Source organism: Pan troglodytes, chromosome X (genome assembly GCF_028858775.2).
Source record: "Pan troglodytes isolate AG18354 chromosome X, NHGRI_mPanTro3-v2.0_pri, whole genome shotgun sequence".
Taxonomy (NCBI): domain Eukaryota; kingdom Metazoa; phylum Chordata; class Mammalia; order Primates; family Hominidae; genus Pan; species Pan troglodytes.
Window position 1 is genome coordinate 96252216 of NC_072421.2, and position 17742 is coordinate 96269957.

Below are 17742 nucleotides of genomic sequence, written 5' to 3' on the forward strand. Positions count from 1 at the left end.
TGTCATTCTCTTTTTATTAAGGTATTCAAGAAAATAAACAAAAGCCAGACAACTCCACAATCCTTATATTTACTATTGATTTCATATTGCTCTAGTGTTATTGCTGCTACATAAACCCAGTACTTCCTGAGTCTGGTTCATAGATGAGACAACTCAGTATGTTGGTGGAAGCAAGCAATTGATTGCTGGTATGCTATCACACCACTCAGGGGTGGCTTTGTAGAACAGTAGTGAGGGAAATCTCCCCAATGATAAGATCTCCTCAAATCTCCCATGCCTATTGTCAATGGAGAGAAAACTGCCTAGAGTTAAGAATGTAGGGGCTCATAGTCAATGGTCAGTGACATATTGGATTGGTTAGAGATATGGAAGAAGCAAAATTGGAAGGTCAGAGACAAGGAGTTCTGGGCAACAGACATTTTAATGGACCAATGGAAATGGCATAAACTGGTGTGAAACTGCATGTTTTGTGTTAATGCCTAAGAAAACGTCTACCACAGAGAGGCACTGAACAACCAGATAGATAGACTAACTCATTCAGTGAAAATTAGTCGTCATTTGTACTTGACCATCCCTGAGTGGTGGCACATTGGGCACATGAACAGAACAACCACGATGGCAGCGATGGAAGCTCTGCCCAAGTTCAACTGCATGACTCCTTCACACAAATTATGATCTAGCTGCTCTCTCTACTAAATTCTGACCTGTCTGAATGTCAGCAGTTAATGTTGAGCTTTTGAGTTGGTAAAATCTCTCAAGGAAATGAACCAGACATTTGTGACAAATTCATTATATCAGACCCCCTCAACATTGGAAGGGGCAGTGATTATTCTTTTCCAGAATTAACAGTAACATGAAAAATGAATTAGTTTTTCCAACTCCATACAATAAATCTTAAACTCCTCAATTCTCCTGAAGCCTCAGGAATGACTAGTGCTTGATTTTGGCCCATTCAAAGAAAAATATAAATAGACAGAAACCATCCCTGAGGAACCACACACATTGGACTTACTAGACAAAGACATTAAATAAAAAGTTTCAAACATGTTCAATGCTAAATGAAACCATAAAAATGAACTAAAGAATAATAGCAAGATGATGTATGAACAAACTGAAAATATCAATGAAGAGATAGAAGTTACAGTAGGAAACCAAACAAATTTGGGAGCTGAAAAGCACAATAACTGAAATGAAAAAAATTGCTAGAGAAGTTCAACAGTAGATTTGGGCAGGCAGAAGGAAGACTCAGCAAACTTCAAGACAGGCCAACTAAAATGATCTAGTCTGAGGAGCAGAAAGAAAAAAGAATGAGAAAAGTGAACGTAGCCTAATGCACCTGTAGCATCAAGCAAAACAACATATGCATATGAAAGTCACAGAAGAAGAAGGAAAGTTAGAAAATTCCTTGAAATGAATGAAAAAAAAACCCACAATACAGGAAAATTTATGAGATGCAGCTAAAGGAGTGCTTAGATGTCAAGTTATAGCTGTAAACTTGTACAGTAAAAAAGAAATATCTGAAATCAGCAAGTAACCTAACTATGCAGCTTAAGGAACTAGCATGTCTAGAACAAGATACATAGTACTGGAACATAGTACTGGAAGTTCTAGCTGAAGTAATTAGTCAATAAAAAGAAAGAAAAGGCATCCAATAAAAAGGAAGAGGTATAATTATCTGCATTTGCAGATGGCAAAATCTTATATCTAGAAAACCCATAAGAATTCACAAAAGAACCTGTTAGAGCTAAAACAGTCAGCAAAATTGTAGGATACAAAGCAAACATGCAAATATCAATTGTATTTCTACACACTAATAATGAATAATGTACAGAGGGAATTAAAGCAATAATTTCATTTACGATATTATCAAAAATACATATAAACAAACTTTCAAAGAAGTTTAAAATTTGTACACTGAAACCTATGAAACATTACTGACAGAAATTAAAGAAGACCTAAATAAATGGAGAGACATTCTATATTTGTGGATTTGAAGATTTAATACTACTCAGATGACTATACTGCCAAAGCAATCCACAAATTCAGTGCAATCCCAATAAAATCCCAATTGCATTTTTTTTACAGAAATGAGAAAACCCATTCTAAAATTCATATGGAATTTGAAGAGACCCACCATAGTCAAAAAATATTGGAAAAGAACAAAATTGGAGGACCCACACTTCCTGATTTCAAAGCTTATTACAAAGCTACAGTAATCAAAGTAGTGTCATACTGGCTTAAAAGTGTACATATATACCAATAGAATAGAATTGACAGTCCAGAAATAAACCCATATATCTATGGTTAATGTACTTTTTACAAGGAAGCCAAGACTATTCAATGAGGGAAAGAACAGTCTATTTAACAAATGGTGCTAGGGGAACTGAATATACACATGTAGAAGAATGAAGTTGGACCCTTACCTTACATCATACACAAAAATTAACTAAAATGTCAATTGAAGAGCTAAAACTGTAAAGCTCTTAGAAGAAAACACAGGGGAAAATATGTAGGCTCTTGGATTTGATAATGGCTTCTTAAATACAACACCAGAAATGCAGGCTAAAAAATTAAAAATGGACACATTTGACTTCATCAAAATTAAAAACTTTTGTACCTGAAAGGACACTATCAAGAGACTGAACAGCACTGTTCACAATAGCAAAGACTTGGAACCAACCCAAATGCCCATCAGTGATAGACTGGATAAAGAAAATGTGGCACATATACACCATGGAATACTATGCAGCCACAAAAAAGGATGAGTTCATGTCCTTTGCAGGGACGTGGATGAAGCTGGAAACCATCATTCTCAGCAAACTAACACAAGAACAGAAAACCAAACACCACATGTTCTCGCCCTTAAGTGGGATTTGAACAATGAGAACACAGGGACACAGGGAGGGGAACATCACACACCGGGGCCTGTCAGGGGGGTGTGGGGCCAGGGGAGGGATAGCATTCGGAGAAATACTTAATGTAGATGACGTGTTGATGGGTGCAGGAAACCACATGGCACGTGTATACCTGTGTAACAAACCTGCACGTTCTGCACATGTACCCCAGAACTTAAAATATAATAATAATAATAATAATAATAAAAATAAAAGAAAGGCACACTAGTTGGCTTAACCCAAAAGAAAAAAAAAGAGTGTGAACAGCAACTTAGAGGATGGGAGAAAATACTAACAAATTATATATCTGAGAGGGACTTAATATACACAATATATAAGAAACTCCTACATCTCAACAACAAAAAGACAAAAAACCCAATTAAGAAATGGGCAAAGGGCTTGAATAGACATTTCTCCAAAGAAGATACACAAATGGTCAATAGGCACATGAAAAAATGCTCAATATCATTAGTCGTTAGGAAAATGCAAATAAAAACCAAACTGAAATACCACTTCAAATCAGTCTATGGCATTTTTATGGCAGCCTGAGCTGATTAAGACACCGTATAATTGACCATTATTCAGCCATAAAAAGGAATAAAATTCTGATACATGCTACAACATGGACAAACATTGAAAACATTATGCTGTGTGAAATAAACCAAACACAAAATGACAAATATTGTATGACTTCCCATATAGAAAATATACAAGATAGGCAATTTCATTGAAACAGAAAGTAGATTAGAGGTTATAAGGGATTGATGGAAAAGTGTATGTGGAGTTATTCATTAATGAGTATAGAGTTTCTGTGTGGAGTGATAAAAAATTTCAGAAATAGATCATGGTGATAGTTGCACAACATTGTGAATATAATTAATGTCACTGAATTGTACACTTAAAAATGATTAAAATGGTAAATTTAATGTTATATATGTTTTGCCACTGTAAAAGAAAAACAAATAGAAAAAAAAGAGGGCAGTGGGAAAACATTACTGGTTGTCAAAGGAAGGGAACATGCCTCTCTCAATTATTAATGCTCTATATACAAAATTGGTGAGTAATTTTAGAATGGCATGTATTGCTCTATAAAGACTGTGGTTACGCTTTAAATGTGGTTCCAATCTTTTGGTGTACACCTGGAGGTAGAGAACTTGTTACAAATATAGAGTCCCAGAAATTTGCTTCAAGATATTTAGGTTCAGTAGATATGAGCTGAAGCTCAGGGTTTTGCAGTTTAATAAACACTACAGACAATTTTGATGAAAGTGATACACAGCCAATGCTTTGAGAAACAATGCTATAAATGATGGTTAGGTCCTCAGTTGGGACTATAGAAGTGTATTTATCTCCAAATGTATGTGGATATAGTAATATTTCAGTAATGCCTAACCATCATTTCTAATTTTATTCAACAAAATGTGTCCTAATATCCTTTCTATAGTGTTGAATAGGCAATAATAATTTTCTAGCTCTATACATTTTCATATATAATAGTTACCTTTTTAAGTAAGTCTCAAGTCAAACACTCTAATTTGTATTCAACAGACAGATAACATATCCAGTTTAGGATGTTATAGAGGACTTTCAGAATTCACTTGTATTGTTATAGGTTATTTTTAAAGTCAACTTTTATTTTAGATACAGGAGGTATATGTGCAGATTTGTTATGTGCATATATTGCATCCAGGGAGTGAGGCTAGTACCCCATAGGTAGTTTTTCAACCCGCACTTTCTTCCCTCCTTCTCCCCTCTAGTAATTGGTGTCTGTTGTTTCCATGTTTATGTCCATGCGTACTCAATGTTTAGCTCCCACTTACAAGTGAGAAAGTGCAGTATTTTATTTTCTGTTCCAGCATTATTTGCTTAAGATATAGGTCATTTCTAAAATGTTTTAAAATGTGGACTTTGTGTAATAGGGATTTCTATAAAGCAGAAAATTGCCTAAATTGTAAGATTATGCATCAAACGTACTGGTTGTATATTGTAAAGCTCTTGTATATTAGTCGACTTGTATTTGTGCATGCTTGGACTCCCTGACTGGATTGCATACTTCTGGAGGACAGAAACTATGTATGCATATCATTGTGTCTCCCATCACACCTAATAATGTTATCGACCAGACTAATCAACTGGTATGTTAACAGGCTAATTGGCTTAGTGTGATATAGTTCACAATAGTAAACTAAGTCTCTTTGGAAAATATCAGTAGGGCCATTAATATGATTAGGAATGCTGACCAGACTGTCTTACCTCATAGCACAGAGCAGAGAGAGGCAACCATAACAAAACTAGCTGCTGGAATGTCAGGAAGCAAAAAAGTCTTGAACAATACATATGGCTTAAAAAATTTTTACTCTATTTTACAGTTCACTGTGTATCATTATACATTTTTTGTCTTCCAGAACAACCTCAGGAATATCTAAAGCAGAATACAAAGTAACAGCTTGATTCTGTATCTTCTGTTTCACAGTAAACTTGGTCATCATTTGATACATCTTAATAAATGTTATATATAGAATGGATTGGCACCAAGCTGCCAGCATCTTTGTGTTTGAAATGTCTCATTCTTCCTAAATGAGATTATCATTTGTTCAATCAAATTCAGATGTTGTTCCTCATAAGTCTTATCCTTGAACTAACGGAAAACACTAGAGGGTGAGAACAAGCAAGTCATTTTTTACAGAATTTTATCATGCTAAAAGCAGTGTCCAAATATTATCCATTTTTACTGACTCTTCAAAGTCACTGTCTTGCACTTGTAAATTTTATTCATGAAATTCATGAATATTAAGAACAAATAGTTATTTCTTCAGTAGCAAGTAGGCACCCTGAGTATAGGACTTGATAATATTAAAAGCATTAAATCAGGATACTGAGTTCTATTTGTAACTGTGGAACTGATCTCTATTTCCCTGCTAAATCAGATCCTCTTCTGTCAATCACTTTTGTTACCTGGTCAACAAGACAGAGATGCATCCTGTAAATAAAGCAACAATCGAGAGACATACTTTGAACCCTATACTTTCTACATCCTTTGTTGTCTGACTGTGCCCAAGGACTTTACCTTCTGTGACCTTGTCTCCTCAAAAGAAAGATACTAATAATTATCTAACTTACACGGATTCTGAAAAGAGTAAATGAGATAATAGATGTGTGAATCACTTTGTAAAAGGCCAAATGATAAAGTCAGCCATTATTATTATCATAAGTTTCTGCTTTGTGGAATCTTAAAAGAATTTACCAAATGAGATAAAGCATTATTTCAATAATCAAAACCCCTGGAGCTTAACAATAATAACAATGATAATAGCTAGCATTAGACATAACCCAACATGATCTGGCTCTGCCTACCTATCTGATCTCATGCCCTACTCCTCTTTTTCCCTTCACTCTGTATTTTTCAGCCACAATGATGTCTTTGTCTTTCCTAGAGAACGTTAATAGCATTTTTCCCTTTTTAAGAACATTACACTTCCTGTTCTCCCTGCCTGAAATGTTCTTCCCTGCCCACCCTCCCACCCCAACACAATTATTTCATGGCTGTCTCTTTTTGTGTCTTTCAGGTCTCTGATCAAGTGCCACATCTTTAGAGAAGCTTTTCCAAACAACCGTAAGTAAAATAGCATGTGTCCTACCCCTACAGTCTGTCTGTAGTCCCTTATTCTGATCTAGTTTCTTCATGGCACTTATATCTGACATTATTTGTTTATGTATTATATATCTTTCCAATTAGAATATGAGATGGTTGAGAGAAAGGACTGTTCTCTGTCTTGGTTCACCATTGTATCCCAGCACATAAAACAGTGACACACTTATGGTAAATGCTCCATAAGCATTTGTTCAATGAAAGAATTACATTTATTGAACTTTATATGCCAGGCCTTGTTTTATAAGTATCATTGCATTTAATGTTGACAATAATGCTATGGGGTAGATACCATCATCCCTATTTTGCAAAAGAGAAAATTTAAATTTAGCAAGGTTAAATAAGTTGTTCAATGGTCACACAGCAGTTAATTGGAAAACCCAGTATTTGAACACAGATATTCTGATTCTAGTGGACTTATTCATAATACTCTACTGCCTCTAGTGTTTATTTATTGAGCACTTACTATGTAGCAAGCACTATGTTAAATGTTTTATGGGCATAATTTCATTCAGTCAATATCCCTATCTTTACAGAGAGAAACTTAAATCTTAGGTAGGTTATGTAATTTGCCCTAGTTACACACATAATAATGGGCTATCCTTTATGAAATATCTAAAAAAAAAAAAAGATGATGAAATTGTCACCTCATTTAAAGAATGCTCTGCCTGAATTTTGTATTCTGAAAGAAAAAATAAGGGCGAAATGAGTTGTCTCAACATTCTGGCCAAGTGGTCTCTTATTTCCAAAACCATATTTTTGCTTTTCTTTTTGGCTACTGTTATGCATATTCCTAATCAAGGTTGAACTGTATTTTTACAAGCATACACTTTTATTTGTGAGGGCAACAAGAGTGATACCCTTGCTCATGTCAAATAGTGACGTAATTGGTGCACTAAAACTAGAACTCAGGTCTTCTGACTCTGGCTTAATTTCTAATTCCATTATACTTTGTCCTCATTAACAACTTGCTTTAACCAACTAAGATAATTGGAATATAATAATGATGTCTTTAAATCTATTTAAACACTTTTCTGTAATTTCTGATGAAAATCATCGCTCTTACCATTGTCCATCTAGTTCAGGGGTCCCCAACCCCAGGCCACCGACCCTTAGGGACCCGGCCTCACAGCAGGAGGTGAGCAGCGGGGATTGGGCATTACTCCCTGAGCTCCGCCTCCTCTCAGATCTATGATGGATTTAGATTGTCACAGGAGCTCAAATCCTTTTGTGAACTGCGTGTGCGAGGGATCTATGTTGCACACTCCTTATGATAATCTAATACCTGATGATCTGAGGTAGAACAGTTTCATCCCAAAACCAACCCCCTGCTTCCATGGAAAAATTGTCTTCCACAAAACCAGTCCCCGGTGCCAGAAAGGTTGCGGAACGCTGATCTGGTTCTACATATTCTTTTTATTCACAACCATTTACTCAGATATATGATTGTGTATCTATTTAAGGACAAAATTTTTTGAGGGCAGACACCATGAGTAGCCTTCATTATATACCTTTAACAATTCAAAAAAGAGCCAGGTACTATCTGGATGCTGAGTATATCCTAGGTCACTTATATTAGCTCCTTTAATCTAAGCTTGGAGGACCACAAAAGAAAAATTCCGTTGAAACATGAAACATGAGATATTCAGACAAAACAAAAATCACATAAAGCCTTGGATACACATCAACACATACACATATACACAGAATTCTGCAACATTTCAATTCATCCTTATTAACTTGGTTTGTACAGTTTTTCTTTTAACAAGGATGTCCCCAACAGTCATTCATGATAAACAACAAGTATCGTGAGCATTACCATGATGGCATTTGCCAAAAGGAAAATGAATAATCCAGTGTTTGTTTAGCTACAGGGACAGGCATGTTTTGCCATTAGCAGAGAGAATCTTGGCTGAATTAGTGAGGACCAACTCATTCCATTCCACTGAGCACAAATGGGAATCTTCTCCATTGTCTAGTTGCCAAACAAATATCTGCATTTGTGTAAGTGCATTTTCATATTCAAAAGGAAAGGTTGTTATGTGGGATACTTGCCATTTTTCAGTAATGATGAAATAAACAATCTCTGCAGGGCCTGTATAATTAAAACCTTTGCTTTTTTAAAAAAGGCACAATTAATTTATACTTATTTCTAAGCTAAATTCTGTTGTTTTTTGAACCAGTGATTTCATTTTCACAAACAAGAAGATGAGCCTTAACCTTGACAACATTGGTGTTACTTTCTGATTGGGAAAAATATTAACAGTCTGAACTTAAGCTTTTATCAGAGAAAAGTTGAATTTTTAAATAAATCTATTTTTATTGAGGAGATAAATGAGGAGAAAAGAAAACAATTGCCCTTGTATTACTAGTGCTATTTTCCTATTTCTACCTATTCTACACGGTTAACATGAAATGCATGTATATTGCATGCAGATACATTATATTAATTACAAGTAGCTGATAATTCACTTAGTGAAAAAATACGTGTTCAAGATACATAGAGTCAATATTGCTTATCAAGTAAGGTTACTAAGGGCAAAATAATCACCAATATCCACTTAATGTCTACTGAGATAATATATTTTGTGAGAAAAAGAGTAATTTAGAATTGATATTCAATGTAAAGAGTCAGAGGGGGCTTCTTGGAGGCAATGGCTAAATTTATTGAGCTGAATTTTAAAGCTCAGAGAGATGGATCAGCAGAGAGAGGGCATTCTAAGTAGGAACTCATTCGTTTATGTGTAATAGAGGAGGGTTCATTTAGGGAGACTGATGAAAAATGGTGTTAATGATTAACAGTTGCAAGTTGATAGAGGTCTCTAAAGATCAGAAAGATCGATGTGTATTTGTTAATAATCATAATAAGAAACCACTTTAGTTTTTTAAGAAAGGGAGTAACATAATAAAGCAAATCCAGGCTACAATGAGTATAGCATACTGGTACAGATCATAGAGTCTGAATCTCAATTAATAGATTTGAATTCTGCTTCTTTCAATTCCTAGCAACCTTGTGTAAGTTACTGAACTTCTTTGTGCTTCATATTCCTCAACAGTAAATTAGAACTAGTGATTGTGCCAACTTCTTAGGGTTGGTGTGATGATTAGATGATTTCATGCAAGTAAAATGATTAGGAGAGTACCTCACATAGAGTATCCAATTAATAAATGCTAGTTCCCACATCAGTGGTGTGAGGGAAACATTATCGTTTAGCCATTTCTCAATCTAGCCATTCTTATTGTTCTTATATGCTTTAATCTAAGTCTTGTACTCTAAACAAACCAGTTTGCTCTTCCTTGTCACTCAGACAGACTTTGAACATATTATTCCTGCTTATAGTAGCCTGTTCTTTTCAACCAAACAACGTTCATACTCTAGTTAAAACTCTTACTTCAGATGACATTCCTTCACTAATCCCACCCAGATTCCAGGAATCCTGCAGCATTGTATATGTGATGTAGGTGCTCCTGTCGGTTTTTCTGTGGTTATCTTGGTGATTCAATCCTCTCCCTTCTCCACTGAAATCATCCTCTCAAAGGTGGCTAACTTGACCAAGAATAGAAGCCAGAATTCACTAGTGTTATCCACACACGTTTATTTATTTTTTCATCATAGTCTGTATATATTTTCATGATAATATGTTTCTCTACTGCCAATTAGTCAAAAGGGAAGGAGGTAGCTCCCTGGAGAAAATGGTTAAATACTGAATGCTTGCAATATGTAGGCATGGGAATCGGACTGTTTGGGTTTGTATCCTGACTGTATTGTCTACTAGGCAACCTCAGGCAAGTGTTCTTAATGCTTCTGTGCCTAGGTTTTCTCGTCTACAAAATAGAAAAAATAAATGGTAAATCACCTGATATTGTTTGGATCTGTGTCCTCACCCAAATCTCATGTTGAAATGTAATTCCCAATACTAGAGGTGAGGCCTGATGGGAGGTGATTAGATAATGGGGACAGTTTCTCATGGTTTAACACCATCCCTACTTGGTGCTGTCATCATGATAGTGAGTTTTCGTGAGATCCGGTTGTTTAAGAGATCAGGACCCTCTCTCTTGGTCCTGCTCCTGCCATGTAAGATGCCTGCTCCCACGTTGCCTTCTGCCATGAGTAAAAGCTCCTTGAGGCCTCCCCAGAAGCAGATGCCACCATACTTACTGTACAGCCTGCAAAATCGTGTGCCAATGAAACATCATTTCTTTATTACCCAGGTTTCAGGTATTTTTTTATAACAATATCAGGATGGACTAATATACCACTTCATAGAAATGTTTAGAAAATTAAATAAAGTAATGAATTTAAAGCATTTAGCATAGTGTCTGGCAGGTAGGAATATCTTAGTAATGTTAACTGTTATTTATTTAGTACTAAACCCGAAACATAGGAGAAAAAGTATTATCTTTATCTTATAGAACAAGACATAGGTTTAGAGTAAAGGACCTTATTCAAAGTGACAGAGCTAATAAATGGCTGCTGCTATTCCACTGCATTCATTTTATCCTGCTATTTTTCTGAGTTTCCACAACGTTTTAGATATTTAAAAGAGAAGATTATTACTTTATGTCAATTCAGTTAGTAATACTTATTTCTTTTGTACTTATGGCCATAGAATTATCAGCCCTGTACTAAACCATCTGATTCTACCACTTTTGCCTCTAGGTGTATTGCAAATTTAGATGTCTTCTATGTAATACCTGTAGGTGAAAGATGGCTTATCATGTGCAAATAAAACTGCATCAATGAGGAAGAGCCCTGACTTCTTGTTTTCCAGAGCAATCCTAAAACTGGGTATCAAGGCTTTATTTATTTGCATCTAACTGTGTGTATCACCACCGAGTGTCCCTAATTCTAAGAACATATATTATAACAATTAATGAAACCCCAAGAAACTGGGCTTAAAATTCAACACTCAATAAATGTCCTGTAGAAAAGTCACAGCAATGTTAAATCGATTACCTTAAACTAGTGCTTTCCCAAAGCATGTGTGGCAGAACACTGGTTTAATAAAAAGCTCCTTAAGAAAAGCATTTAGTGGTCAAATAAATTTGTTAAGCACTATATGCTATAATCACCTTCCAGGAAATTTACAGTGCTGTATTAGTTAAGGTTGTTTTGGTTGCAAGTAACAGAAACCAACTTGAGCTAGCTTCAGCTAAAAGGTAATTAATTGGAAAAAAATTATGGTAATTCACAGAAATCAAAAGAACGGTTGAACAACTGAACCTCAATAAGAGAAGGAATTAGAATATCTCAGCAGCAAGAGTTCATGGAGTTTCCTGAATGTACAGTCTTAGACCAGTGCTGGCCAGAATGTATAAAATTATCCTAAAAATCTTAAGGGCTGCAGTGTCTGGTACACATTGCATGTGAGTCTTCAATAATTCTTAGCTATCCTTATTAAACATTTTATGTGCAAATCAGGCACAAGATATTCTGATGTGGAGATCTGGGATGGGGCTCAAGAATCAGCATTTTTGCATAACTTCCCACATGAGTATGAAGTGGAGCCAGATTTGGGATCCACTTCTCATGTACCGGTATCAAATGCCACAGACATCAGCAATGCCCAGCTTCTGTGTCTCTCAGCTCAAAATTGCATAAGGACAATTATTCTAATGGGGCCTTTGAGGTTCAAACATTTTACTTCGTGGCCAAACAGCTATGGCTAGGGAATTAGAATATACTTGACTTCAGAAGACATATTTCTGAGTAATAGGGGTATGCTATGATCTGAATGTTTGCGTTTCCCCAAAATTCACATGTTGAAACCTAATCCCCAGTTTGATAGTATTACCAGGTGGGGGCTTTTGGGAAATGATTAAGTCATGAGGGTGGAGACCTCATGAGTGGGATTAGTGCCCTTATAAAAGAGGGCAGAAGGAGCTTATTAGCCCCTTTTCCCATATGAGGACACCTAGTCTATGAAGAATGAGCCCTTGCCAGACACTGAATCTTCTGGCATCTTGATCTTGGACTTCTCAGTCACCAGAACTGTGAGCAATAAATATCTGTCATTTAAAAATTACCCAGTCTAAAAGAATTTGTTATAGCAGCCTGAACAAATGAAGACGGGGCAGTTCCCAGAGAAGAGAAAATCTTTGTGAACTGCGTAGCCACCCCAAGAAGTTTCTGCCTTTAGAAACATTCTAAGAAGTGCCTTTTAAAAGAAATCTGCTTAATTTTGTTGACCCAGACTTTACCTAAACTCATTTGACTACAAGATCTCATTTTTACCCATATGTAATAATATTATTCAGAGCAAATAATCTGCACAACACACATTAGGAAATGTTGAGTTAGAAAACTATTGAGTTAAAGCTATTATTTCCTCATCTTCACAGATTTGTGCCTAACCTTGCTTTCAACTGATGCTCACATAATTTATTTCTCTATATGACACAGCGGATGGCTCAGCCTCACAGTTCTGAAAGAATCTTTTGTCTCTTGGCTCACTAACTCATGAAATGCCCGGTAACAAAAAAAGACAAAGGGATTTTATATAATCAAATAAGTTTAGCAAACATTGTATATAAACTTTTAAAATTTCACAATGTACTTAATCATGTAAAAGACTCTGAGAAGACTTGTAACAAAGACAATTCTTCAACTTTGCTTAACCCAATATTTTTCAAACTTATTTTTTGAGAGAACTAACTCCTATCAATAATGCTTACCTTACCCACACGCTGCAGCAGAATGGAAGCCTGGGAATTACAAGTCCATTTTTTCCCTCCATTTCCTCCTTCTTTCTTCTTAATATTTTTCTGGTCTAGAAAGAACAATTATTTCATAAAGAATAGCCCCACAGAATTTCTGGTCTGAAATTGACCCTATTTGGTTATTACTTAAGGCATCTCTTTCTAACTTGCTTTGCTTTTCCGTCTATTATAAGAATGGTGAAGATCATAGCACATTCTTCTGAACCAAATAAATGTTGTGTCAAAAGCACCTCATATGAAAGGCATGCTTAGAATTCTCGTTCCTTGCAGTTGTACAACAAAAACAACTTTTGTTTTATTTTACAGCATTTAAAATTGCTTTTGCTTAAATGCAAAACTGAGAAGCCACAAAAATTGGATTAACCACAAATCAAAGAATGCCTAGAGCAATGCATAGGTTATATACTTGTACATCAGCTTCTTGAGTGTCTGCCTTAATGGGTAATATTCCCTAAAGCATTTTTATGTATTTCAAACAATAAATAAAACAAGTTACAAGAGGTATGTTCACCTACTGAATTTACCTGCTGTTACATCTGCATTTGACATGGCTGCCCTTGAGTTTCATACATTTATAGAGCCAGGCTACTGTGCTGCTTAGTATGGGGGGTGACTTGGATAAATTTTGAGGATGAGCAGTTAGTTCACTTAAAGGAAGAACTAACTGGGTCACCATCAAACTTTTTTTTTTTTTACATTTTTCAGAGAAAGATCACATCTGCTAGAATCACTAGAAATGGGGAAGATAAAAATATCAAAGCAAAATTGAGACTTAGCTTCCTGACACAGCTCTCCCATTCACCAACACTTGGCAAAAAAAAAAAAAAAAAAAAAAGTGAAGCTAAAACTTAATAGGCATTTATTACTGTTATTTAAAATAAGGTCAGAAACCAAACACAAAGAGCCCAGCTCAAGCTGTCTGCCACCTGTCTGGGTCTGGCTGCATGAAGCTGCCACATATTCCCTGGTGGCTGTCCTTCTTGACTACCTAACGAGTTGAACAGCCATCTGTGTCTCCTGCCATCACTAATCAGGATGGTACACACATCTATTGTCCTTGGGCTTCAGGGCTCTTAGAGCATTATGGTTCCTGCCTATGGCTTATTGCTTAAGGAAAGCTAGTCTGGTTCACAGAGAATTTCTGAAACTCTCCTTTCCTCTCCTTCCGTGACCCTCTGACAGCTTCTCTGCTCTTTCCACCCTTCAGTGGTCCCTCATTCGATTTCCATTTAATCATTAAAATCATCATCACCAAGCTGTCTTTCTCCAGGACTCCATCTGCTTTGCTTTCAAATTCCACATCCTCTGGGACAAAGCACTCCTGAGAATTCCATCTATTTTGCAATCTTAAAACTTGAGTTTAGCAGTTACTGACTCTTAATAGTGAGGGAAGCCCCAGCTGTTTGGCTTTAAAGAGGGAAGCTGCACACGCGCGCGCGCGCGCGCACACACACACACACACACACACACACACACACACACACAGAGTCGTAATTGGGCAACAGAATAAAGAAAGAAAATATACTGAAAATGTTCTTGGAGTTTCTGATTTATTCTGACAGCCACTTAAAATTCCATTGAACAGATATTTGCTAAACATATTATATAAGTAATAGAATCTGAAGATAGAAAAATAAATCATAGACCCAGCCACATAAGGTGTATGTTGTCTAATTTTATAGGATCTCAAAGTGCTTCAGTTATGTTAGATTTAAGAAATAATGAGTAAATTGGGGGTGTGTATCTTTGTCCTAAATGATCAGTTTTAGAAAAAAGAAATAATAGTGTGGTTTTCAGATTTCATAGTTTAGTATCTTCCTTGTTTTATCTCATTTACAGGATGTTAATCCCTTCCATCTAATTTTTAAATATACACAGAAATGTAACTGAAATACTGTGTTTGCCTCACCATGCAAGCTTTCATTTATGTGAGAAAGTCTAGCCTAATTTCTTAAGTTCTTTTCTAACATTACAGAATACTTTTAATTATAAGAATTAGGCCAGAACTTCGGTTTTAATCACTGTGGAAATTTAACTCTTATTTCTCTTATACAAAAAGAAAGCCAGTACACTTATTGTATGTGAAAGTCTTTTACCTGTTGAAAAGAAAATAGTGTTTTGATTATAGTAATTCAGTCTTTCGTTAGTACTATTCAGTTTTGCTGCTATTCCTCATCCCAATATTCAGAAACTAATTAAGCAGTCTTAATTATTACCTGTCACATGCCTAGAATACATGTCAAACAGTCCATTAAGTGTCTTAAAAGTCCTTTACCCTGCTGTTTTCTGTCTCTTTATTTTTATAGTACTTACCACTGACACCTAGATAACTCAGACAGGAAGAGAGCCTAACCCAAACAGTAAATAACTGTGATTGTGGAACTTGAATAAATACCAGGTGACAAGTTTTAATTACATAAGGAAATAACATATGTGAAAAGAACCCTGAGATCTGTAAAATAATTTGGGTAAAATAAAAAGCACAGGCTTTATCTAAACCACTGATTTAATATTGATAGCAGTTACAATTATAATTAAATTATTCACTGTTGTTTTTATTTTTCCTGTTTCCCTTTCAAGTCACTCACACACATTCATTCCCCAGGTTCCTTTTAAGGATGCAATCATAAAGACCAAACTATTCCAAGAGACCTCTTTCTTCCTTAGATAGTCTTTCCCTACTGAAATTTCCAGCTCAAATTTCCCAAGTGGTTTTCAAGCAAATGTTTGGTATCAGTGCTTTTGGACAGAAAAAGTAAACTATTTTGCTTTTTAAAGTCTAACCGCCTAAGTTCAAATAAGCATTATTAAATATATATAATATATTAAATATATATATTATATTAAATATATTATATATATTAAATATATATAATATATTAAATATATATTATATATTAAATATATTATATATATTAAATATATATAATATATTTAATATATAATATATATTAAATATATATATTATATATTAAATATATATAATATATATTAAATATATATCATATATTATATATATTATATATTATATATATTATATAATATATAATATATATAATATATAATATATAATATATATAATATATATGATATATATAAAATATATATTAAATATATAATATATAATATATATTATATATATAATATATATTATATATTATATATATAATATATATTATATATAATATATAATATATAAAATATATATTAAATATATAATATATAATATATATTAAATATATAATACATATTAAATATATTATAATGCATATTAAATTAATATATATTATTATTATATTTAATATATAATATATTAATTTAATATGTATTATATATTATACATATTATATATAATATATATTAAAATAATATATATTGTGATTTTGTGAATTATATAATTCATATTAAATGCATATATAATTATATATAATATATTATTAAATATATATATTAATTATATATATTATATATATATAGAGAGAGAGAGAGAGCTCTATCTATTCTTGTTAAGTTCACTTAGTCATAAAAAGGGAATGTAAATACTAAACATGAACATATGTGAGATACCCCTGGGGACTTTCAGAAAAATTTAAACATGTCAGCAATTTGCAAGGGATTTGTAAACAAATCTATGGAAAATTCTTTAGCTCACCAGTAGTATAAAGTGTGTACATTAAAACAAAAAAAACTTCTCTGAGCAAATTAGCAATTATTTAAAATAATGAAAATGTGCAGTACTAGCAAAGACATGTGGAAACAGGATTTCTAATATATTGTCAGTGGAAGTGAATTTGGTAAACACATTAGGAAAGCAATTTGAAAATAAGTATTAGCATTCTTAAAAATGATCTTACTATGATTCAATAAGCTCACCTTTAGGATGCAATGCTTTGCAAATTGTGATGGTTAATACTCAGTGTCAACTTGATTGGACTGAAGGATACAAAGTATTGATACTGGGTGTGCCTGTGAGGGCGTTGCCAAAGGAGACTAATATTTGAGTCAGTGGGCTGGGAAAGGCAGACCCACCCTTAATCTGGGTGGGCACAATCTAATCAGCTGCCAGCATGGCTAGAATATACAGCAGGAAGAAAAATGTAAAAAGACAGACTGGCCTAGCCTCCCAGCCTACATCTTTCTTCCATGCTGGATGCTTCCTGCCCTTGAACATCAGACTCCAAGTTCTTCAGTTTTGGAACTTGGACTGGCTCTCCTTGCTCCTCAGCCTGCAGATGGCCTATTGTGGGGCCTTGTGATCATGTGAGTTAATACTTAAAAAACTTCTATATATATATATATATATGCATTTATTTATTTATTATTTATTTATTCTATTGTTCTGTCCCTCTAGGGAACCCTGACTAATATAGATTTTGGCAATAGCAGTGGTTCTAGAGGAATAGAATATTAGGGATGGGGTTCTTTCATTGGTTTGGGGGTTTCTGGAGTTCTGCTTAATATGATTAGACCCAAACATGC

At 34.5% G+C, this 17742-nt stretch overlaps 1 long non-coding RNA gene across 1 annotated transcript in view; it reads left to right on the forward strand.

The window, feature by feature from the left end:
• Window positions 1-17742, forward strand: part of LOC134809335 (uncharacterized) — a 285051-nt gene that overhangs the window by 63907 nt on the left and 203402 nt on the right. Inside the window, exon 3 of the long non-coding RNA XR_010154793.1 lies at window positions 6461-6507. This is a non-coding gene — a long non-coding RNA (uncharacterized LOC134809335). The remainder of the gene's footprint in view (window positions 1-6460; window positions 6508-17742) is intronic.